The 25,155-nt window shown below is 34.2% G+C and overlaps 1 protein-coding gene across 2 annotated transcripts in view; it reads left to right on the top strand.

Moving 5' to 3' along the window:
• The first annotated feature begins 13,360 nt into the window (after nucleotides 1–13,360).
• The window catches only part of LOC143231465 (putative G-protein coupled receptor 150), a 53,174-nt gene continuing 41,379 nt past the window's right edge, over nucleotides 13,361–25,155 (top strand). Inside the window, exons 1-2 of one of the 2 annotated variants that reach the window (XM_076466001.1) lie at nucleotides 13,361–13,488; nucleotides 15,998–16,175. The gene's annotated coding sequence lies outside the window, so the exon portion shown is untranslated. Of the gene's footprint in view, nucleotides 13,501–15,997; nucleotides 16,176–25,155 lie in introns of both variants that reach the window. The other variant, XM_076466000.1, reaches the window with a different exon arrangement.

The following is a 25,155-nucleotide window of genomic DNA, read 5'->3' as shown; positions in this document are numbered from 1 at the left end:
TTGTCTAGCTGAGGATGGGATATTTTCACATTGACCTTCTTAAGCCTCGTGTATAATGTATCTCCTGTCAGTTAAGTATTTATCTATGTAATCTTAAACCGACATTTAGGTCAATGCTGAACCCATAGCTTTTGCCAATGTCAACAGTCAAAGATTGTGAAATTGAAGTTTGATCGTGCACGTGAGCCTGTTGAGGGAAATAACGATTGACAATTAAATTTGAAAATATTATTTCGGCTGGTATTACGAACACTTCATAGGATACTCTCTAATGGTACAGCGGGATGTGTGTGGATTTACAACGTTTGAAACCCTGGTAGGCAGAGAACAGCCAGCCCACTGTGTAGCTTTGTACTTAAGTACAAACAAACAAAAAACAACAAGAGAAACTTTCTTAACTGCAGTTTAACGGCTTATAAAATGGCTCTGAGGGTTTGAGTTTTTTCCAAGTACAAACTTTTAGCACATACCTTCGTCCGATTTCAGATCTAATAATAGTTTTGCACATAGGAGATCAAACCCCTTCGATAGATGTATTTGATTACGCTAAAGGTCTCATAGCTTCATTTACTTTAAACCTGCTTAAAAGAATTTCAAGTTGATGGTAGGCTAGTAGACATTCTGAATCGGGTATACGAGCGTCCCACGCTTCTTATTGTTGGGGCACACAAGTATACCTAATAAAAAGGGGAAACTTTTTCTTAGGTCAATTTACTCTCATCTTGCCTAAAAGAATTTCAAGTGCTGCGGCTAATGATGGTTCCCTCTTGTTCTGGGGAAGGAACTACAACCAATAAAGCTCCCTTTCAAACATGAAAAAACTGTTCCAACAACCAACCGAACAATAGCTAATTTAAAGATGATTGGGCTCAGGGACTAATATATTTCGTGGCGTTACATCCAAGGTAATATTATACACAATACTATTTTTACTAGGCCCCCATTAAGACCATGGGCCCTGGGGCTGAGCCCTTCTAGCCCCTACCAAAATACGCTACTGCAAAAGCATACAACAATCAATAACAATATTGTCTATAAACAAAAGCATACAACGGTCAATAATATTACTGTCTATAAACAACAGCATGTAAATTATCAACAACAATATTCTATCAAAGCAACAGCATATAACTATCATAAACAATAAATATTGTCTCTAAACAATAGCATACAAATATCAACAAAAATATTGTATATAACAACAGCATACAATTATCAACAACAATATTGTTTCTAAGCAAAAGCATATAACTATGAACAAAAATGCCGTCTATAAAGAACAGCATATAATAATCAACAACAATATTGTCTTTAAGCAACATCATATAACTATCAACAACAATATTGTCTATAAAAAAGCATACAACTATCATAAACAATATTTTCTATAAAAACATCATATAACTATCATAAAAATATTTTCTATAAAAACATCATATAACTATCAACAACAATACTGTCTATAACGAACAGCATACAACTATCAAGAACAATAATGTCTTATGCAACATCATATAATTATCCTCAACAATGTGGTTTCTACGAAACAGCATAAAACTATCAAACACAATATTGTCTATAAAGAATAGCATACAAATATCAACAACAATATTGTCTCTAAGCAACAGCATATAACTATCAGCAACAATATTGTCCTTAAGCAAAAGCTTGTTTGTTTTGTTTGTTTGTTTTGTAATTTCGCACAAAGCTACTCGAGGGCTATCTGTGCTAGCCGTCCCTAATTTAGCAGTGTAAGACTAGAGGGAAGGCAGCTAGTCATCACCACCCACCGCCAACTCTTGGGCTACTCTTTACCAACGAATAGTGGGATTGACCGTTACATTATACACCCCCACGGCTGGGAGGGCGAGCATGTTTAGCGCGACGCGGGCGCGAACCCGCGACCCTCGGATTACGAGTCGCACGCCTTACGCGCTAGGCCATGCCGGGCCCATTAAGCAAAAGCATATACCTCTCAAATATAATATTGTCTATAACGAACAACATATAACATTCAACAATAATACTGTCTCTAAGCAATAGCGAACAACTATTAATATCAACAACAATATTGTCTATTAAGGTCAGCATACAACTGTCAACAACACTAAAGTCTGAACAACAGCCGATAACTAGCAACATAAAAATTGTCAATAAACAACACATTATAAAATTCAACAAGAATTTTCTCTCTACGCAAAGCATACAACTGTCAACAACAATACTGTGTATAAAGAACAGCATATAACTATGAACAACAAAATGGTACCTAAATAACAGCATAAAACTAACAACAACAATATTGTCTCTAAGCAACAGCATATAACTATCGACAACAATATTGATTCTAAACAATAACATATAACTATCAACAACAATATTATCCATTAAAAACAGGATACAACTATCACGGACAATATTGTCTCTAAGGAAATGCATATAACCATCAAGAAAAATATTGCTCTAGGCAATACTCTATAACTATCAAGAGCAATATTGTCTACAAACAACAGCATATAACTACCAACAAAAATATTGTTCTATGCAACATCATATAACTGTTAACAAAATATTTTCTCTAACAAACAGCATATATATATATGAACAATATTGTCTCAAAACAACAGCCTATAACTATCAAGCAGAACATTGTCTCTAAGCAAAAGCATATAACTACCATCAACAATGTTGTCTATAATATACAGCATACAACTATCAACAACAATATTGTCTATGAAGTACATTATATAACTATCAACAACGTTTTCTCAAATCAACATCATATAACTATCAACAACAATATTGTCTAGAGAAAACAGAAATAATAATCAACAACAATATTGTCTCCAAGCAACAGCATATAACAATCAACAATAGTATAGTTTCTAAGCAACAGAATATAACTATGAACAACTATATTGGTTATAATGAATAACATAGAACTATCAACAACAACATTGTCTCTAAACAACAGCATACAACTAGCAACAACAACATTGTCTGTAAACAACAGTATACAACTATCAACAACATTATTTTTTATAAACAACCACATTCAAGTACCAATAACAATGGATTTTTTAAGTATACTTGAATTTATTTGGATAATGATCTCTGCGTTTAGTTTTATTTTGTCACATAAACACAATCACAGTTGTGATTGTGCTGTTTAGCGGTTGAAAGTTTCATAGTTGACCATACGCATTGGAGGGAGTGGATATTTTTTGTTAATATGTGTGCACGATTACTGAAAGACAAAAAGTGGCACACGCTGTATATCATTTCAGTGCAAAAATATAAAACGCATGATGTACCCTTTATTCGAAAACAATGGAAAACAAGAAAGATATAACTTTTGACAAGTTATATCGAATAATGAATAGTTAATAATGACATATTTTGTAATAAGAATTTCAAAAAGAGAAAATACTCTGTTTTTACAACGGCGTGAAAAAAGAAAACAAACTGATTTTATTTCTTGTACTTTCATTGGAAATTTTTCTACCGTTAGGAGGCACTAGCTTCATATCCTGCTCTGTAATTTCAGAGATTCTGAACAATATGAGAATTTCTGAGGACTAATATCAGTTTAGTTTAGTTTAATCATTGAATAAATATATGTTGTACAAACTAGATTATTCAGATAAGCATAAATAATGAAAACATCAAAAATAGAATACATTTGAAAAACAGAAACTTGACAAAATTAAAACTTTTCCAAAATAAATCAGCAAAGCCACATGGGGCTATCTGCTGAGCCCACCGAGGGGAATCGAACCCCTGGTTTTAGCGTTATAAATCCGTAGACACATCACTGTACTAGCGGGGGACGTAAATCAAACAATAACGTTCCGAATTTCATACTGTTAGTACCTATACCAGCCATCCCGAGATACGTTTTTACTTCAAGTGGGGGTCTCGTCATTGAGAATCGACGAAATTAGTTGAAATGCAGCGCGAAATTATTTTCGCGACTAAAAATATGATTTTAGATAAACAAATTTCTACAGACAAAACGATATACTTGACTATTTTTCACTGTCCGGATACTTTCACTTATTGCTATCGATAGACAGCGTTAAAGAAGTATTAAACTTAATAAATATAACCATGTATATTTTGCTATGTATTAATGAACTAATATAGTTTTAGGATGTTTTCTGCCATCAGACTGCTTCACAGCAAGTATAAAGGTAACATGATCGTGGCGACATCTATTAGCAGCAGATGCTACTTAATACAAGGATCAAAGCTAAAAGTACCTTGGCTCGGCATGGCCAAGTAGATGGTTAAGGCATTCGACTCGTAACCTTCAGGTCTCGGATTGGAATAACCATCAGGAAACGTACTCACTTTTTCAGCTGTGGTGGGCATTATAACGTGATGATTAATTTCACTAGTCGTTAGTAAAATAGTAGCCTAATGTTGTCTTTCCACTCGTCTGTCGTTGTTAAATTAGTAACTACTAGCGCAGATAGCTCTCGAGAAGCTTTGCGTGAAATTCTTAGCAAACGAAATTTCTATCTGGCACAATCAAGATGATATTTCCAGAGGTGAAAGAGGTCAACACTGAACCTGACCTTTTCTGGTCCAAAACATGGATCTGATCCCGATGACGAAGAAAATGAAAGGGATAACTGGGTCATAGGTTACAAAACAACTAGCATGCTTAATTACACACCCATCTAACATGGATATTACAATTAGATTATAGATTTTTCAAAGTTATAGTTCCCAGATTTAAAAATAATGGATATCATGAGAGTACTTGTTTTATTTACCACCATGTGACATAATGGAAACGACTTCAAGCCTTCTTCTGTGCATTTGCATATTAACTGTTTGTTTTTCGGGGTTTGGGTTTAGCGTGCAACAATCTGAGAGGTGCATATTATGGAAAAATTGTTTAAAAATAAATTTAACCCTATAATAAAAGCAAATTTTCAAACTTTATTGCATTTTAATTCATTGTTCTTACCGTGTTGATGGATAATTTTCCTTTTCATTGTATTATATTACTCCTTTAAAAAATTGTTACTACTAAACCAGACGTTTAAGTGCTTGACAAAAAAAAAAAAAAGCTCTCATGGAGCTACAAATCGGATTTCGATACCCGTGGTGGGCAGAGAACACAGAGAGCTAATTGTGTAGCTTCGTGCTTAACTTCAAACAAACATTCCAAAAACCTGATAAAATAAAAGTAAATAAGCGTAGTTATTGAGGACAATTAAAAGTTATTCTTTATAAAGTTTGTATCTATGTTTATTCTTTATAAAGTTTGTATCCATGTTTATTCTTTATAAAGTTTGTATCCATGTTTATTCTTTATAAAGTTTGTATGCATGTTTATTCTTTATAAAGTTTGTATCCATGTTTATTCTTTACAAAGTTTGTATCCATGTTTATTCTTTACAAAGTTTTTATACGTGTTTATTTATGTCATTCGTCATGTTACTTTTTGTTGGACATTCTGTAATGATATTTATAACATTTTGTTTTACAAAAATTTCAGTAACATTGCAATGAATTACAATCAGATTATTCTTTGTCGTGTTGTTGTTTTTTACTACATAATAGTCAAACGAATAACACAAGTATTCTTAAGTTAACCTCCTTTGGAGACTAACAACATGCAGAGTTAACTCATTAAGGTTTCCTTAAAAAGAACTAAGCTATGGGTTCTGATAATTCTTCATTAAAGCAGCCATTCCTAATCGTCTAATTGTTCTTCAGCTACGTTACTGAATTATCAGATGTCAGTTGAACGATTATAACATTTTGAGGAAACGTGGTTTAGGTTTCTTAGTCCTCAACAATTTAGTATTAATTAGAGAAACTCCTGGTTGTCTCTAACTGTCAAGAGAACTTCATGGCTCACTGCTGTTAGTTAAGTAACGAATTTTCTTTAACAAACTAAAAAAAAACTTGATGTTCAATTCTCCATGTCTCTTTGTTTGTTTTTGGAATTTCGCACAAAGCTACTCGAGGGCTATCTGTGCTAGCCGTCCCTAATTTAGCAGTGTAAGACTAGAGGGAAGGCAGCTAGTCATCACCACCCACCGCCAACTCTTGGGCTACTCTTTTACCAACGAATTGACCGTCACATTATAACGCCCCTACGGCTGGGAGGGCAAGCATGTTTGGCGCGACGCTGGCGCGAACCCGCGACCCTCGGATTACGAGTCGCACGCCTTACGCGTTAGGCCATGCCAAGCCCCCATGCCTTTTTATCAATAAAGTAAAATGAAAGAAACGAACCCACGAATGAATGAAGAGGAAATCGATATGAGCATAATTTGTACAGAAGGCAATTTTTACTCTTCTCATATCGAATACATTTCAAGAAGAAAAAATAAAAATAAATATCCGATTTTTTAAATATTTCTGTTCAACACTCGCCTTCTTGGAAGTTGCAAATGAAAGAAGGAAGAAAGTAAAACCTACGATCATCGAATATTTACCTGCATACGTCAACATTGTTAACTGTTAACGAGTGGAAGTAAATATTCAAATACAGGATGGTCGAATATGCAAAGTGTTTATTGAAACGTAGAGAATTTTGGGAAGAAAAAGACCAGTTCAATAACAATGTATAATGTGCCTAAGTTCAAGAAATACATGGAAACAATGTAGCAGTATCAGAGAAATCGAGAGAACTGTAAAAACCCCAACTTAAGCACTAATCGTAGAGCATAAGTTTCTTCTAAATATATTCTAGAATCGTAGGACAGACTGCCAGAGTTTTAGAGCTGGGAAGAAAGGACGAAAGGTCATATATGCTCCATGTAACGTCTCAACTGCTTGTAGCTTACTAAAAAGGAAGGGACAAGCTACATGCTTGTGTGGTTAGAAGTTTCTCTGAAAGCAACGCAAGGCTTAGAAAAAAGTATATTATAAAATCAACAAACAGCCATTTTGTTTGTTGTAATGATGCCAGAGCTGGCGAAGAAGGTGTGGCGAACGATTTGGCCAGTATAGATTGTTTGTGTAAAACTCTTTGGAATATTTTTGTTACTAAACGATGCCACATCAGGTATCGTCAATGTTAGAAAGTGCTTCTTCATGTCCATGTTAATTTGTGTGTTGTGTATCTTTTCACATACTTTGATACGTTTTTATTGGTCGGCACTAATATAATTGCCTAGTTATGTATTATGGAATAGTTTAATTTTTTTTCAGTGTGACCATAATCATTTATACTGCAAGTGGTAATACGTAGCGTCGAATGTTTAGTGAAATGTAATGCTTCTGTAAATCCATTTTTCATTTCTGTCAATAATAATGAATAATCAGATGTAACTTGAAAAAAAATCATACTGATTGCTTTTCATTATATAAGTGGAATTAATTCATTACAAAACACATTTCTCGAAGCATTTATGCTTCAATGCGCATGCGTATAAAGTTGATAATAGTTACGGCCTTTTATCCCCCACTGATTGGTCCGGCGTAACCACGTGGTTGACTCGTAATCTGAGGGTCGCGAGTTCGAATCCCCGTCACACAAAAACATGCTCGCTCTTTCAGCCGTGGGGGCGTTATAATGTAACAACCAATCCCACTACTCGTTGGTAAAATAACAGCCCAAGAGTTAGCGGTGGGTGGTGATGACTAGCTTGCCTTCCCTCGAGCCTAAACTAGGAACTGCTAGCGCAGATAGCTCCCGTGTAGCTTTGCGCGAAATTCAGAACAAACCAAACAAACAAAACGTAGTTTATTTGTTCTGAAGTTTTCATAATTTCGGCAAATAATTCCAAAAACAGAAAATGCACTATATGCATTTTTTATTCTTATTCATTAGTGTTGCGCGACTTTATAGAGAAATTAATTTTAGTTTTATATAAACAACACTATTTATCAAAAGATCACATGTTCTCCCGTGAGATCCGAATACATCCATGAAGTTACCATGTAGCACAAACGAGAACTATTGTACTTACCATACATTCCCTCTTTTTCAAGATGGCGACTAGCAGCATTGGAGTGGGAGAGCCACACTTTGTGTCGTGGAAGCTCTGCTTCTATCTACCACTCTAAATATTAGCAAACAATATATAAAGTTAATTTTTAACCTTGTTTTCAGTGTAAATAGTAGATTTAATAAATGTTTCCTTGACCCACAAATGTAAACGTGCTTTCAACGCACTTGCAAATAAGATATTTTATATCTGTCTCGTATTAAAATGTCATAAAACTGGTGGTATGTAGATGTCATTCTTTGTCGTACTAATGTAAGGAAATCACTCAAAGTAATTTAGTTTTAATTTCTTGAAAAAGCTACACAAAGACTATCTGCGCCAATTGTTTCTAATTGAACGGTGAAAGACTAAAAGGTTTGCTTGTTTCTTTGTTTGTTTTTTGATTTTCGCGCAAAGCTACACGAGAGCTATCTGCGCTAGCCATCTCTAATTTAGTAGTATAAAACTAGAGGAAAGGCAGCTAGTCATCATCACCCACCGCCAACTCTTGGGCTACTCTTTTACCAACGAATACTAGGATTGACTGTTACATTATAACGCCCCCACGGCTGAAAGGGCGAGCATGTTTGGTGCACGGGGATTCGAACCTGCAACCCTCAGATTACAAGTCAAGCGCCTTAACCAGTACCGGGCCAAAATGCAAAATAAACACAAAGTACCAATATTTATCTCGAAAAGAGAACTCTCCTTCGATTTTAGCGGCCTGGAAAGGGCGCTTGATTCATAATTTGAAGATAGTGGGTCCAAATCCCCGTCCCACGAAACACGCTTTCACTTTTTAGTCTTGAGGGCATTGTAAAGTGACGGTTAATCCCACAATTCGTTGGTAAAAAAAAAAGAATATCCCAAGTGTTGGCGGGGGGATAACAAGTTACCTTCGCTCTCGTCTTTAATTGCTAAATTAGGGACTGTAGCTTTGCGCGAAATTCTAAACAAACAAACGCTCAGCTTTTCAAAAATGTTGCGACTACAGCATACAATCCATCCGGTGCAGTAAATTTAACAGTCACCAAAACATATCACTTAAATTGTCTTCCAAAGGAAGTTTCAACAATCTCTCACTAGTATTAACGATATAGAGAGAGTCGCTCAGCCCAAAACCACGACAACAAAACGTTTGCCTGTTTTAGGAACTCGCTGAGCTACTTCATTTCTTCGAAACAATGAATTGTTTTTTTACCATTATAATGACTAGATTAATAATTTACTTTTAAAAATACGCACACCTTATAGGCCCAGGCTGAAGCCTACTTAAATATTATTTCTTAAACGTGTTTTCATAAGACAGCTTCTATTTACATTATCTTGATTCTCTGTAAAACATTGAAACGTAGAATTAAGACAAAAATAAACGAAAGAGATGATAAGAAATATAGCACATAGCCCATTATTATCCCTCAAGAAACATAGCACATAGCCCACTATTATCCCTCAAGGAGCATAGCACATAGCCCATTATTATCCCTCAAGAAACATAGCACATAGCCCATTATTATCCCTCAAGGAACGTAGCACATAGCCCATTATTATCCCTCAAGGAACGTAGCACATAGCCCATTATTATCCTTCAAGGAACATAGCACATAGCCCATTATTATTCCTCATCACTTTGTTTTCCTTCAGCTCACACTGTAAAGTGACATGACAACATCTTAATTAAGGCACTTAATTAAAGCACACAACTTAAAAACTTTAATAGGAGACCATCGACTGTCTCACATCTGAGACTCTGCTTATCTTGACGTTAAATCACAACACCATTAAAATAGTAAAATTAAAAATGGTTCAGACCATATATATATATACTTACCAATGTCATGTGTCTAATTAATTTACATATTATATCTGAAGAAAACCATTTGTGACTTGTCAAACCTCTATCATTACTCAAGATTTGATAATCATTTTTAGTGTTTTACTCTTTCTGTATATAAAACTATATAACAAAATGGTTACATTTTCTTGTTCCTGAACAGAAAGTATTATTTCCCAATTGCTTATGCCTAAAGTAAATGGAAAAGACCTATTTTTCTCTTCAAACTTCACTTTTGTGCCCTGGGAGCGTATAACGAAAACATGATAGGAGACTATATTTGGGGACTGATACGTGAAAGTGATTTTCATTACAGTCACAAATCTCCAAAAACTACTCACTTCTAAACATTTTGTATAACTTTAGTATAAACACATGTAAATCTGTTGTTTTATTCAGACCTTATGTAAATGAAAATGTGTAAATTTGCCCGTTTTTACATATAAAATAGGTTAATTTCTAAATTTCATTATCCAGGTCACAAAATCAAAGTTTGAAGGGAATAATGGTCATTTTCTGTACTTTTACAACATAAGCAATTAAGAAATAACACATACTATCCAGGAACAAATTTTGTGTTACATAGTGTTATGTAATATTTACAGCAGTCAAATAATTCGGGTTGTGATCGTACAGTGTTTTCACTTTTGTTATTTTTAACATTTCTCTCATGTTTATTTATTCCAAATTTTAATTTTATTTTTTATTGTTTGACCACTGTATATTACAACGACATTCACATCCAATTTTTACAAATATCCGCTTCTCTATTGCATTAATAATGTCTTTCATTTTGTTTAATATTTGAGTAATCTCATTCAAAGGTTTATAATTCGAAATTAGATTTTTTCAAAGCATTTGATACGATAAACCTAGAACATATGGTAGAAATATCACTTCTATTTGATACGATAAACCTAGAACATATGGTAGAAATATCACTTCTATTTGATACGATAAACCTAGAACATATGGTAGAAATATCACTTCTATTTGATACGATAAATCTAGAACATATGGTAGAAATATCACTTCTACTTTATACGATAAACCTAGAACATATGGTAGAAATATCACTTCTATTTTATATATGTTAGGAAATGTTAATTTAACTTGCTTTTTATCACCATTTGTAATTGTATTGATGTTTCTCTAGACTGTCAACAATATTCGATGAAAACCCTCTATCTAATACTGTGTTGAATTAATAACACTTTAAATCTGCTTGTCTGAAAAATAAATTCAGTCCTGTAAACACACGAATAAAAAGCTGACGTCTTTTGCAAGTTCGTTTGATATTATTATTGGTGTGGCGGCAAGATAACAGAGAAAAAGATTTATGATAAACAATGATTTTTTCTTCTTGTTTTAATAATTAACATATCAAGAAACAGAATTTTTTTTTCAATTCTATAACTAGAGCTAATACCAGGTTTTAAACTATTTATAATTAGCAACATATTTCAAGTTTTCTTTACCAGTTGAGACTACCGGTCATATAATTCAGTGGAACAAATGTTATCGACCGAATGATATGATGATTAGAAATGTCAGTTTCTTTGTTATTGAATGTTATTATTTCTTGTATTTCCATATCTTGTAGTATCTATGCCATATCTATGGCAACATTTGTCCTTTCTAGGTTTCTATACTTTGTGGTATAATATCTAAGGCAACATTAGTCCTTTCTTATGTAGTATAATATCTAAGGCAACATTTGTATTTTCTAGGTTTCTATACTTTGTGGTATAATATCTAAGGCAACATTTGTCTTTTCTAGGTTTATATACCTTGTGGTATAATATCTAAGGCAACATTTGTCTTTTCTAGGTTTCTATACTTTGTGGTATAATATCTAAGGTAGGTACCTTGTTTTCTAGGCAACATTTGTTTCTTACCTTGTGGTATAATATCTAAGGCAACATTTTCTAGGTTTCTAGGTTTCTATCTTCTAGGTATAATATCTAAGGCAACATTTGTCTTTTCTAGGTTTCTATCTTGTGGTATAATATCTAAGGCAACATTTGTCTTTTCTAGGTTTCTATACCTTGTGGTATAATATCTAAGGCAACATTTGTCTTTTCTAGGTTTCTATACCTTGTGGTATAACATTGTGGTATAATATCTAAGGCAACATTTGTCTTTTCTAGGTTTCTATACCTTGTGGTATAATATCTAAGGCAACATTTGTCTTTTCTAGGTTTCTATACTTTGTGGTATAATATCTAAGGCAACATTTGTCTTTTCTAGGTTTCTATACCTTGTGGTATAATATCTAAGGCAACATTTGTCTTTTCTAGGTTTCTATACCTTGTGGTATAATATCTAAGGCAACATTTGTCTTTTCTAGGTTTCTATACCTTGTGGTATAATATCTAAGGCAACATTTGTCTTTTCTAGGTTTCTATACCTTGTGGTATAATATCTAAGGCAACATTTGTCTTTTCTAGGTTTCTATACTTTGTGGTATAATATCTAAGGCAACATTTGTCTTTTCTAGGTTTCTATACCTTGTGGTATAATATCTAAGGCAACATTTGTATTTTCTAGGTTTCTATACCTTGTGGTATAATATCTAAGGCAACATTTGTCTTTTCTAGGTTTCTATACTTTGTGGTATAATATCTAAGGCAACATTTGTCTTTTCTAGATTTCTATACTTTGTGGTATAATATCTAAGGCAACATTTTTTTTTCTAGGTTTCTATACCTTGTGGTATAATATCTAAGGCAACATTTGTCTTTTCTAGGTTTCTATACTTTGTGGTATAATATCTAAGGCAACATTTGTCTTTTCTAGGTTTCTATACTTTGTGGTATAATATCTAAGGCAACATTTGTCTTTTCTAGGTTTCTATACCTTGTGGTATAATATCTAAGGCAACATTTGTCTTTTCTAGGTTTCTATACCTTGTGGTATAATATCTAAGGCAACATTTGTCTTTTCTAGGTTTCTATACTTTGTGGTATAATATCTAAGACAACATTTGTCTTTTCTAGGTTTCTATACCTTGTGGTATAATATCTAAGGTAACATTTGTTTTTCTAGGTTTCTATACCTTGTGGTATAATATCTAAGGCAACATTTGTCTTTTCTAGGTTTCTATACTTTGTGGTATAATATCTGTGGCAGCATTTTGCTTCCCGAGTTTTTACAGTAACTATAGCATCATTCTGTCTTTTCTTAGGTTTCTGTGTCATGTAGTACTGTATCCATAGCAATATTTTCTTTCTTGGGTTTTACTACAATGTGGCACAATTTTTACGGTGAAAACTTTTCTCTCTGTATTTATGTCTTACATGTAGTTCATCTGTCAAAACAAACTATCTTTTGCATTTATTTATTGTGTATGAACTTCCTGATTTCTTACGAGATCTGAAGTACATATGTTAGTTTACCAATATTTCTCTCTCTAACTCCAAGCATATTATCTGTAAGATTCACTCTCTCTGATAATCCAAATCTTACGCGCCTGCGCATTTCTCATAAACTTTATAAAGGCATGGGTGTGCAGTTGGTAGTTCATCATCTCCAAACAGAGCCTACGAAGAAGACATTGTTTGATAGTGTGTGAATATACTGTTATATGGCAGTTCATTCAACAAACCGACCGATATGTTGTAAACCTTCAGAAGACTAAGAAAAGATACAATAATGAAAGACAACATACCGATGGTGAATGGTTAAAAACATTAAGTTAGTGAATAAGTAAGAATTTCTGAAAGTTATTTGTATTTCGAAGCATAATTTATTTAACTAATGCAATTTAAAGTATTTATCTCAATTACAAACGTCATTAAGTTAGCTTTTTATATCTTAAATAGTTTTATTTTCTGCCAAGAACAATTTCGATGAGATATTTTGTTTGTTATGAGTAAATTAAAAGAATTTATATTAAGTCTGTTGAAAATATGTACGTTTTGAGCTGTCTAGTTTTCATTACATGTATTGAGAATACATATATACGTAAATATAACATTTGAACTTTTTAATGTGTTTTGTTTTTGAGAGTATATACAGAAAAGTGAATTATTCTTATATGCGCTGAAAGTACATAAATAGTTTTACCTATGATCATAGTTTTTGAAGTATATATGATTCGAGTATTTTTGCTTGTTCAGAATATATCAGATTAAATAGTGTTAATCTATTATATATCTGTTAAGAGTATGTAAGCTTTGAGCATTTTAATCTGTAACCTGTTTTTGAGAATATACAAGGTTTGAATACCTTAGTTTTTGCTACGTTTGTTGAGAGTATATAGGTTATCGTATCATCAATTTACGTTATATTTGTAACAAATATGTTTTTCGAGAGTATAAAAGTTTAAGTAATGTTAGTTTAACTTATTTTTGCTGAACTTTAACAAATGTTGAGCAGTTTGAATTTGAGTTGCTTATGTTGTTGAAAACTTTGAGTAGTTTCAACTTATATTTTGTTTATTGAGTGGTTTTAATTCATGTTTTGTTTATTGAATAGCTTTAACTCATGTTTTGTTTATTGAGTGTTTTAACTCATGATTTATTTATTAAGTAGTTTTAACTTATGTTTTGTTTATTGAGAGGTTTTAACTGATGTTTTGTTATTGAGTGGTGTAACTCATTTTTATTTATTGAATGGTTTTAACTCGTGTTTTATTTATTGAGTAGTGTAACTCATTTTTATTTATTGAATGGTTTTAACTCGTGTTTTATTTATTGAGTAGTGTAACTCATTTTTATTTATTGAATGGTTTTAACTCATGTTTTGTTTATTGAGTGGTGTAACTCATTTTTATTTATTGAATGGTTTTAACTCATGTTTTGTTTATTGAGTGGTTTTACCTCATATTTTGTTTATTGAGTCGTTTTAATTCACGTTTTATTTGTGTGGTTTTAACTTATGTTTTGTTTATTGAGTCGTTTTAATGTGTCTTGTTTAAAAGAAAAAACTGTGAGCGTATCAGTTTGTTTTTGTTCTAATTAAAAACAGAATTTAATTAGTTTAAATGTACACTTTCTGTTCAGTGTACGTTTTGTTTTATTTACTATTAAATACTGACGAAAATAAGACTTTAGGAGGTTTTTATTGCTCGTGACTTGTAAATTATTTCTAATTTAAATTTTTATTTAAGGTAAATTTTGAGAATCATATCAGTTTTTAAAAGTAAGTATTGGGTGTTTGAAACTTCAAATTGGCGGATAAAGAACATTTGGTTCATGTTTGAAATACCTTTATCGTTGTTTTACAAAGGCCAGAAAAAGATCTGAGATGTTTTAATATACATTGTCATAATTAGTAGCTTATAAAATAAACTAACTTTAAATATCAGTTTTTTTATAAAATCCACGATAATACAATAATAATACTTACTGGGTTTATTCCATGACTTTTAATTGTTTTCAAACACAAGAACGACCTTTTAAACAATTCTCTATTTCTAGTTATAGGATACAGTATTGTTTTTGCTAATAGCTAATATACTCTCACCGTCTTTGTCGTACGTGATCTTTCGCGCTCTTTCCCAGTTTCTTGAATTAAAGAATGTTATGTCTATCCTAGTAATGTACGATTTATAATGAGGATTGTTTTGTTATAGTTGCGTAGTAATACATTATTTTAAATTACATTTTTATTCTCGTTCTTCGAACTACTTTTCTTTTCTTTTCCAATTACTGTTTATTTTTCTTGACATAATGAGACGCTATGTATTTTTTTTTCATTTAATCATCGTACCGTATAAAAGGAAATAATGGTAAAATATACATACAACAATGGTCGTGCATATATGATCTGCCATTGGCTCAACTGTCTTATTGTAAACATTTTGACTGTTAATTTCTTCTACTATGTCTGTTTCATATTCTTATGGTTATAAAGGTAAATTTTTTTTTCGGATTTACAGCGCTAAAATTAGGGGTTCGATTCTCCTCGGTGGGCTCAGCAGATAGCCCGATGTGGCTATGCTATAAGAAAACACACACGCAATAATGTTTAATTGTTCAAAAAAATTAAGTTTGTTTGTAATTAACCACGAAGTTTCACAATGTTAATTGCACAAACAGCCCGCTAGGGCACTGTCGAGTCAAATATTATGAAATCAATTTCGTACACTTACCTCTTAGAAAGCGTGTATTTGTTCATTTCTGTTCTTAATCACAATGTCAATTTCAGTGAAGACGAGAAGAAGTATAGACCTAGTATATTCTTTGTTTCACTTCTTCAGGTCCAACAGACCAGTATCGTCGAATTGAAGACTCATCATTGCAACGTGGAAGAACGAGAGATTTGAAATCATCAGTGATGATAAAAGTATTATATATGTAAACCACACAAACTACTTACGTTCCATTGCTGCACGAGACCTGATTTATCCATGTGATCCTTTCTTCCAAACAGCAATGGTGAGTCGAGAATCTGGCAAAATCTGTTGCAATAGCTTCAGCGAAACTAAGAACACGTTATTCTCTTACGTCATCCGGGCGTTCGACCCGTAATCCGAGGGTCGCGAGTTCGAATTCCAGTCGCACCAAACATGCCTGCCCTTTCAGCCGTGGGAGCGTTATAATGTGACGGCCAATCCCACTATTCGTTGGTCAAAGAGTAGCCCAAGAGTTGGCGGTGGGTGGCGATGACTAGCTGCCTTCCCTCTTACACTGCTAAATTAGGAACGGCTATAACAGATAGCCCTCGAGTAGCTTTGCGCAAAATTCAAAACAACCAACAACTAATACCGAACTTAAATAATGTTTTTATCTATGCTGCACATGGGTAGATGCTTTCAATATTTCCTACTACAGATTTGAGCATAACAAACATCTCTATGCATCATGGATCCACTTAACTATTAAATTAAGACTCAGTTTAAGCATATCGACTTGATGGCATAACTGTATATTAAATTACTGTAATGTTGTATTGTTAATGATTTAATAATTATATTATTTATTTTACTGCAAAAAGTTGGTTTACACACAGCCTGTGCAAGGAACTAAAAGATAAATATTAGTTATATTTAGACAAAGCGAGCTACAAGTTTTCTTGTACAACTCGGGTCAGTCGTCAGTTTGTTTCTTTGTTTTGAATTTCGCACAAAACTCGAGGCCTATCTGTTCTAGCCGTCCCTAATTTAGCAGTGTAAGATTAGAGGGAAGGCAGCTAGTCATCACCACCCACCGCCAACTCTTGGGCTACTCTTTTACCAACAAATAGGGGATTGACCGTCACTTGTAACGCTACCACGGCTGAAGGGCCAAGCATGTTTGGCGCGAGCGAGATTAGAACCCGCGAACCTCGGATTACGAGTCGAACGCCTTAACACGTTTGGCCATCCGGGTCCAGTCGCTAGTTCACAAGAAACAACTGATATTGTATTATTTAACAGACTTGTTAATGTAAGTGCACCGTACGTTTTATTCAATTCATTGTTTTTTATCAGTAATTGTAAAGGTAATTTTATCTTACTATTTTTCAGCATGAGGTACTTGAAGCTACAAGTACTGTCACTCTCCGATACATGAAAGAAAGCCACTGCGAACCTATGTTACAAATAAGTCATGTAATGAAAAACGTGCCACTCTTCTATGTGTTTCTTTCTTTGTTTTTAGGTTCGCACGAAGCTACTCGAGGACTGTTTGTACTAACCAGCTCTAATTCTGAAATGGTAGACTAGAAAGAAGGTAAACATCACTTTCCCCCAACCTTTAAACCACTCGCTCTTGTCCAACAAAAAGTGGGATTGACAGTTCTGTTATACACTCCCCAAGGGGGAAAGGCGAACATGTTGAGGGACAGAATTCGAATGTCAGCAAATAACAAAACGTTATGGATGTAATACCACTGGACTGCCACTGATATATTTAAAATATTCAATTGTAAAACATCACACACGACTTCCAAAGGAAATATTAATCTCAGTTAAAAAATCAACCATTGTTTTTAAGCAATGCCACATCAGGCTATTTGCTGTGTCCACCGCGGAAATCAAACTCCAAAATTTAGCATTGAAAATCCCCATACTTGCTATTGTCCCACCGCAGGGTACAATAACAACAATTAATTGAGCGCTTTTAGAATATACATTGTGTTAAATGTGAAATGATGAAAAGGAAAATGACTGAATGAAAGGCGTATAGAAAATAAAGAAACACAACGAAAAATATGTTACATCAAAGTGTAGGAATACCAAAGACGTCACAGGTAAAGGTAGGTACACTGCTAGTGGAAGTGTATAAAACTAAGAATACTGATGTAGCTATGGAACAAAGACAAGTATTAAAAAGATGGACAGAGTATATTGAAGGTCTATTCCACAAAAGTCGTGAAGAAACGCCATCTTCTGTTAAAATGGACTGAAGATTCTTAAAGCAGAAGTACAAACAGTTACCAACAGAATGAAAACTAACAAAGTTATAGGATCAAATAAAATTACAGAAAAGTCAACAACTATTATCAATAATATTTATGAAGATGGTGAAATGCTTGAGAATCTCAGTTAATAGATATTTATTGCGCTGACCAAAAGACCTCAGATCTTTGAACGTGAGCATAATCGCACCATTAGTGTAATGAGCCGTGTAAAAAAGATCATGTTAGTGATGTTGAAGATGAGGTCTAGACGTAGAATAAGACCGTAGATTGCAAAACTTCATTGTGGTTTTATTAAAGATCATGGTACAAGTAATGTTATCTTTGTGGTACGAATGCTTTCGATGAGGGTAATAGAAAGAATGGTAAGAAGGACCCGTTTTTGTATTTCTTTGATTACATCAAAGTATTAGATCGAGTCAAGCACGTGAAGTTAATAAAAGTGCTGGAAGAACTGGACATTGATGACAAAAGAATTGAAAATTAAAAACAAACACATCTATTGGGACCAAACTGCAGCACTGAAGATAGAAAATGAATTAAATGATTTCATCGAAATTAAGTTAGGCATGAGATAAGGCTGTGTTTTTTTACCAGATCTGTTTAATTTGTTTAGATATGTACATAGAGAGGGAGAGATCTGTTTGAATATGGTGTATAGAGAGGAAGAGGTCTGTGGAAAACCATGGTCACCAACGTCCTGTTTGGACATGCTACATAGAGAGGGAGAAACTTTCCTTCTGAAAGCACTCTTATAGACATGAGATTATTCTATATTAGAATACTGAATTCGGAACTGGTGAGAATGGTTCGAATCCGTGTAATATCAAAAAATATTCTTCACACTTTAAGTATAGGTGCATTATAAGAGTGACAGTGAATTCAGTAGCGTGCAAGGAAGATAGTAGGATACTATTGACTCTCTGCCTTCCTTGCAGTCAGCAACACATAATTAAAGGCGGCATCACGTTGCCTCAGTAGCTTTGCCATGTATACATAAAATACAAATTAGATTTGAAAGATCTTGGCTTATCATGTGTCATGAAGCTCGATCCAGGGTTAGTACTTAATAAAGACAGGTGTATAACTTTCGAATTGCTAAATACATAATAAGGCTTAGAGATTAACTGTCGTAATGATTTCAAGCATCAACGGTCGGTATTTGCATCCAATTATCTAGAACGTTATATAGATACTTATAATGTTAAATGTGCAATTATCCACGAACCGGTCAGATAAAAACTGTTTAAAGTAAGTGTGTCCTGATACAAAGACAAATAAATACACAGAGCCAGTTACGTAACGCTAGGTCTTTGAGGCTTCTTGAAGACACGCACATACACATGTGTATATATATACAAGTAAATATTGTGTAACAAAGTTTAATTTGTGTAAGATCAATCAAATTACTACTTTATTTATACTTCGGTTAATCAGATTTTATAAGTGTTATGTTGTACGCACACAACGCAGGGATAAGCGCATTTATAAGACTTGATACTCAAGATAAGAAGTGCGTCATATATATATATATTTGAAATTACTTACATAATTAACGGTTGGCCGCAGGACCTAGAAAACCTCATTTATAATAATACCAAGTTATTATGTCTGAAACTACACTGGTATAATAGTAAGTGTTCTTTTCTTTTTTGTAGATGTCACTGAGTCTGTTGTATCAGTGTAATTAGAGAAATATCGACATTAGGACGAAAGAAAAATTGTTGTATGTGTATCCTAGCAACTTCTTGTTTACAGGAACAAAGACAGGCCAAGTTTGTCAGCATTAAGTTTTACCTTTCGGCTTGCATTTAAAGGACAAACAACAGGGAAACAAGGATTATCAGTGCTAGATTCTGCCCTCGGTCAAATTTAGTGTTCTTGTTATTAAGCACAAAGCTACATCATGGGCTATTTATGTTCTGCCCATCACAGGTATCGAAACCCAATTTCTCCCGATGTGAGTCTACAGACATACCGCTGTGCCACTGGAAGGGCGCTGAGGTTTAGAGAATAAATATCGTTACTCAGTGCTAACTTTATGTTTTCGCTAAGATTTAGTGAACAAGGATTGAATAGAGGTTGTCAGTACTCAGGCTTACATTTATAACTAAAACAATGTATTTTAAGTGTGATTTTCATTTTATCAGAGGAAATAAATCATATAAACCTGATGGGTAAATTTTAGGCTTAATACCTTATCCATATATTCATGTTCACTGATATATTTATAAAAATATTCATATATCCAGACAAGCTAAACGAGTCTTGTTAAAAACGCAAAGTAAATATTTTGAAACAAAACACGCTACGTCATTCGGATATTAGTGTGTTTGGACTTAGTTGTTTCACTCAGACGATAAAAACCACAGTTACTTATGAAAGTTCTCTTTTAAAAGTCACCTTCCCAGTGGTTCTTCTGTAGAGCAGGTGAGTTAATTTAGTTGTTTGTTAAACTTGTAAGTAATAAAGAAATAAAGAAACTGGTAAGTAATAGGACTAAAGGAGGTTAAATACTGTATACTCTATGTGTATCTGTTGTTCGTTAAAAACGTCCATCCTTGTTATATAAGACTAGAAAATGAAAATCGTGTGTAAATATATAGATAAAGAATAATTTTTTGCTTCAACTTGAAATCACAAATTCACACGTCTCTAGTGGGCATCACAGCAATCAAGTTCTAATATTTGAGCGCTCTAAGTGACACAGCGGAATGCCTACATACGTACAACGCTACCTCTGATAGGCACAACACAGACAGCCCATTCTATAGCTTTGTGGTTAGCTTCAAACCGGCCCGGCATGGCCAGGTGGTTAAGGCACCCGACTCATAATCCGAGGGTCGCGATTTCGAATCCCCGTCACACCAAATATGCTCGCCCTTTCAGCCGTGGGTACGTTATAATGTAACGGTCAATACTACTATTCGTTGGTAAAAGAGTAGCCCAAGAGTTGGCGGTGGGTGGTGATGACTAGCTGCCTTCCCTTTAGTCTTACACTGCTAAATTAGGGACGGCTAGCGCAGATAGCCCATGTGTAGCTTTGCGCGAAATTCAAAACCAAAACCAAGCTTCAAACTGGTCTCTTTTCTTTTTGCTAATATTTGAGTAAATTGATCATAGGTACGACAGATCAATTGTATTGGTCGTAATTTTAAAATTGTTTGTTGTTATTTGTTTGTTAAACACAAAGCTACACAATGGATTACACGTGCTGTGCCAACCACGGGTATCAAAGTCCGATTTCTAGCGTTGTAAGTTTGCCACTAGAAGGGAGTCGTAGTTTTAAAAGTCACGAAATTTGTATGATAATAATTTTCATTTAAAAAACACAGTTCTATAAACCCAACGAACCAAAAGTACGAAAATGATTAAACTGTATGCATTTGATTTAGTAAAAATAAGTTTTTTTGTTGTTTTTTTGTAATATAGCATTGCTGTTTAACTTACCAACATCAGTGTTCGACGGATATGCCAACAATTGATAACCATGTTTCTTTAATTCACTACTAAAAATACTTTCTCTGTTAGCCATCAGTTGTTTCAAAGCAGTGCAATTAAAGTGTTAAAAACATTTGACACATTAACTTTCGTTAACTATTACCCTTGATCATCAAACACGTCAGAAAACACTGACGTTTTTATCGATTTTTAAAGTCCGGAACTCTTAAGAAACTCAAATCTATCAGTTGTTGTTCTCAGTAACAGGTCTCATCACTGCATGACTAGTCATGTAGAACATTGTAAAACTGAAGAGAAAGTTCTCTAAGTGCCTTGAGACTTTCATCAATCGGTTTCAACCAGTCAAGTCTCACTCTGCAGAGTAAACTTTATTTTAGAAAACACATGAGAATAGACGCTTAATAGTATTTTCTCAAATGTAAATATGCTTTGATTGTAGTTTCTTTGTCTATCACTTTAACAATAACTTCGCCTCAGTGTAAATTCCTAAATATCAGGTCATCCCATAAGTAATGTCCGAAAATTTAATACAGAAAGTGCGTCATCATTTTTGTCTTTGTAGAAGGCTTTAATAACTAAATTATGTAGTAGAACGTGCATAAAAAATGTTCAGACGAATAAAAGAAACTAACCAAACTCCACTTTTTCATATTATTAATGGAACAAACCCTTATGAAGATGGATGTGTCTGAAGAGCACATTAGGCATATAATGCTTTATGAGTTTAAAAAAGTCAATAGCACAGCAGAAACTACACGAAACATTCAAGGTGTTTATGGTGCAGAGTCTCTCAATAAAAGAAAATGTCGAAGGTGGTTTCAGAAGTTCAGATCAGGTGACTACAGCTTAAGTGATGCACCATGTTCAGGTCGTCCTGTTGAGTTTAATGATGACTTACTGCTGGCTGCACTTGATGAAGATTGTGCTGTAACAGTTGAATAACTAGCACAGAAGTTTAATTTAACCCATTCAACAGTTCAACGTTATCTGCAACAACTTTGAAAGGTATTAAAACTTGGAAAATGGGTCCTCCATGATTTGACAGAAGCCAACCTTAGAACAAGAGTGGACATTTGCAATTCTCTGCACTGTCGTGAATGTAAGTCATCTTTTTTTGAACAGGTTAGTGACTGGAGATATGCTCGCTTTTTCAGCCGTGGGTGAGTTATAATGTGACGGTCAATCCCACTATTCGTTGGTAAAAGAGTAGCCCGAGAGTTAGCGGTGGATGGTGATGACAAACTGCCTTTCGTCTAGTCTTATGTTGCTAAATTAGGGACGGATAGCTCAGATAACCCTCGAGTAGCTTTGTGCGAAATTCAAAACCAAACGAGTTCACTACGTTCCTGCTGTTCGCAACACGAACAAAGCTAGCTGTCAACCTTAACTGTAGCATGCTCTTCGTTTTAAAAACAACTTCTGTTATCGTTTAGTGAAATGTTTCTTGTTGTTTTATTTGTGAAATTTAGTATCATTTGTTAAATATTGTTTGTTTCTTTAAGCGCAAAACGTCATAATGGTCACTGGAGGGCATTTATAAGCCGCGGCATGGCAGCTCAAAGAATGGTCCTGAGTTTTTAACGTACAAAACTTTAGGGCCCGGCATGACCAAGTGGGTTAAGGCGTGCGACTCGTAATCTGAGGGTCGCGGGTTCGCATCCCCGTCGCGCCAAACATGCTCGCCCTTTCAGCCGTGGGGGCGTTATAATGTGACGGTCAGTACCACTATTTGTTGGTAAAAAAGTAGCCCAAGAGTTAGCGGTGGGTGGTGATGACTAGCTGCTTTCCCTCTAGTCTTACACTCCTAAATTAGGGACGGCTAGCGCAGATAGCTTTGCGCGAAATTACAAAACAAGCAAACAAACAGAACTTTAGCTCATAGCTCCATCTCTCGAACAACTTGAGATCCAATACAGTCGAAGCTGCTGATAATTCTGATTACAGTTTTGGACTCAAGAGGTCACCGTTTCGGTTGATGCATTTGACTACGCCCAAGGTCTCAAATATTAATTTATTCTAATCATACCTGAAAGAATTTCAATTTCAGGGTAGTCTCTTAGAGAAAGTGATGAGTAATAACACTTGTCCCGCATTTGGTGTTGCTGGCGCACAGAAATATGAGAAGGGAAAAAAGGGTTCGATCCCCAATATTAATTTACTCTAATCCTGTCTTTAATACTCTTAAGTGCCGCGGCTACTGAGAATTTCCTCTGGTTGTTAATTATTATTCTTGAGGTATTTTAGTGTCTTCTCTTTCTATTTGTCTCTAACAGTCTTTAAGTTTCACTCTCTCACCATGACAACACTTCCTCTGCCATGTTGTTACTTACGAACAACCTATGGGATAGAAACTGACACACTTTAAACATACCTAGTAATTGTCAATATCATACTTTATCGTGTAAAAAGATCGCACGCCATATAGGAGTCAAAATGTGAAGCGCGCGAAACAAAACAAGCTCGTTTATATTTTCTGGGAAATTTTGTTTTGATAAAAGAAGTTTCAATCATTAATTATTAATTCTTGTAAGTTAAAATGATATTTTTTTTATCAAGTGTGCTACTTTATATAATTAGGTTTTAATGAGAGTAACTTAATAGCATAATAGACAACACCGTAATAACTCATGATCAAAAATATTATGATGTATAATGAATAACTTAGCAGTATTATTTTTTCTTCTTTTTACCTAATTGTACGTAGCCAGTGAGTATATATATAGGTATTCGAGATATAATAAATGTGGTATAACTTAAGTTTTACTGATCAAATATCCTTCATAAAGAGTAAAGCAATGAAAGTGAAGACTCAGCCACTGAACTAGAAGAATGACGTCATCAACTCTGTCACGAACGTGAAACATACGTCGTGAAAATAATGTTATTTTTTGCTTTATAAAACTATGGACCCTTCTACCGAAAGTAATGACTTTGAAATCTGTTATATACAGAGTTCCTTTCTAACTACTGCTTTGCATCCACTGTCAACTGGTATGACCTGGTTGTTAAGGAAACTCAGCACGTAATCTGCGAGTCACGAGTTCGAATCCCGCCATTAACATTGCTCATCCATTCAGTCAAGGGTGCGCTATAATGTTACGGTAAGTCATACTATTCTTTGGCGAAATACTAACCCCAGAATTGGCGGTGAATGTTGTTGACTAGCTGCTTCCAGTCTTGTCTGGCAAGATTGTTTCTCCAGTAGCTTTGCGCAAAACAAAGAAGCGACCATCTTCTGTTTCGAAAACATGTTTTAAGAACTCTTCCTATAACAAGAGAAAGAATTTAATAAAGATATCGCACAGCAGTTCAGTTGTCAGTTGTCAAACACTTTCGTAAGTGTTTGTTAGATTCAGTGTATACTTTCTGTGGTCAGTTCGTAAGCACAATAATTAGTTGTACTATCAAAATTAAGAAACATAAGTAAATATATTTAGAAAAAAAATGAATGTGGAATTTACTGGTCGTATTCTAAGCACTTAGTCCATCCTGTGTCTTCTGACAAACTGGGCTGTTCAATAACAATACATTCAACTATTCAGCATCATATTTTCC

Source organism: Tachypleus tridentatus, chromosome 11 (genome assembly GCF_004210375.1).
Source record: "Tachypleus tridentatus isolate NWPU-2018 chromosome 11, ASM421037v1, whole genome shotgun sequence".
In the NCBI taxonomy this organism is placed as follows: domain Eukaryota; kingdom Metazoa; phylum Arthropoda; class Merostomata; order Xiphosura; family Limulidae; genus Tachypleus; species Tachypleus tridentatus.
This window is presented reverse-complemented; position numbering and strand designations above follow the sequence as displayed.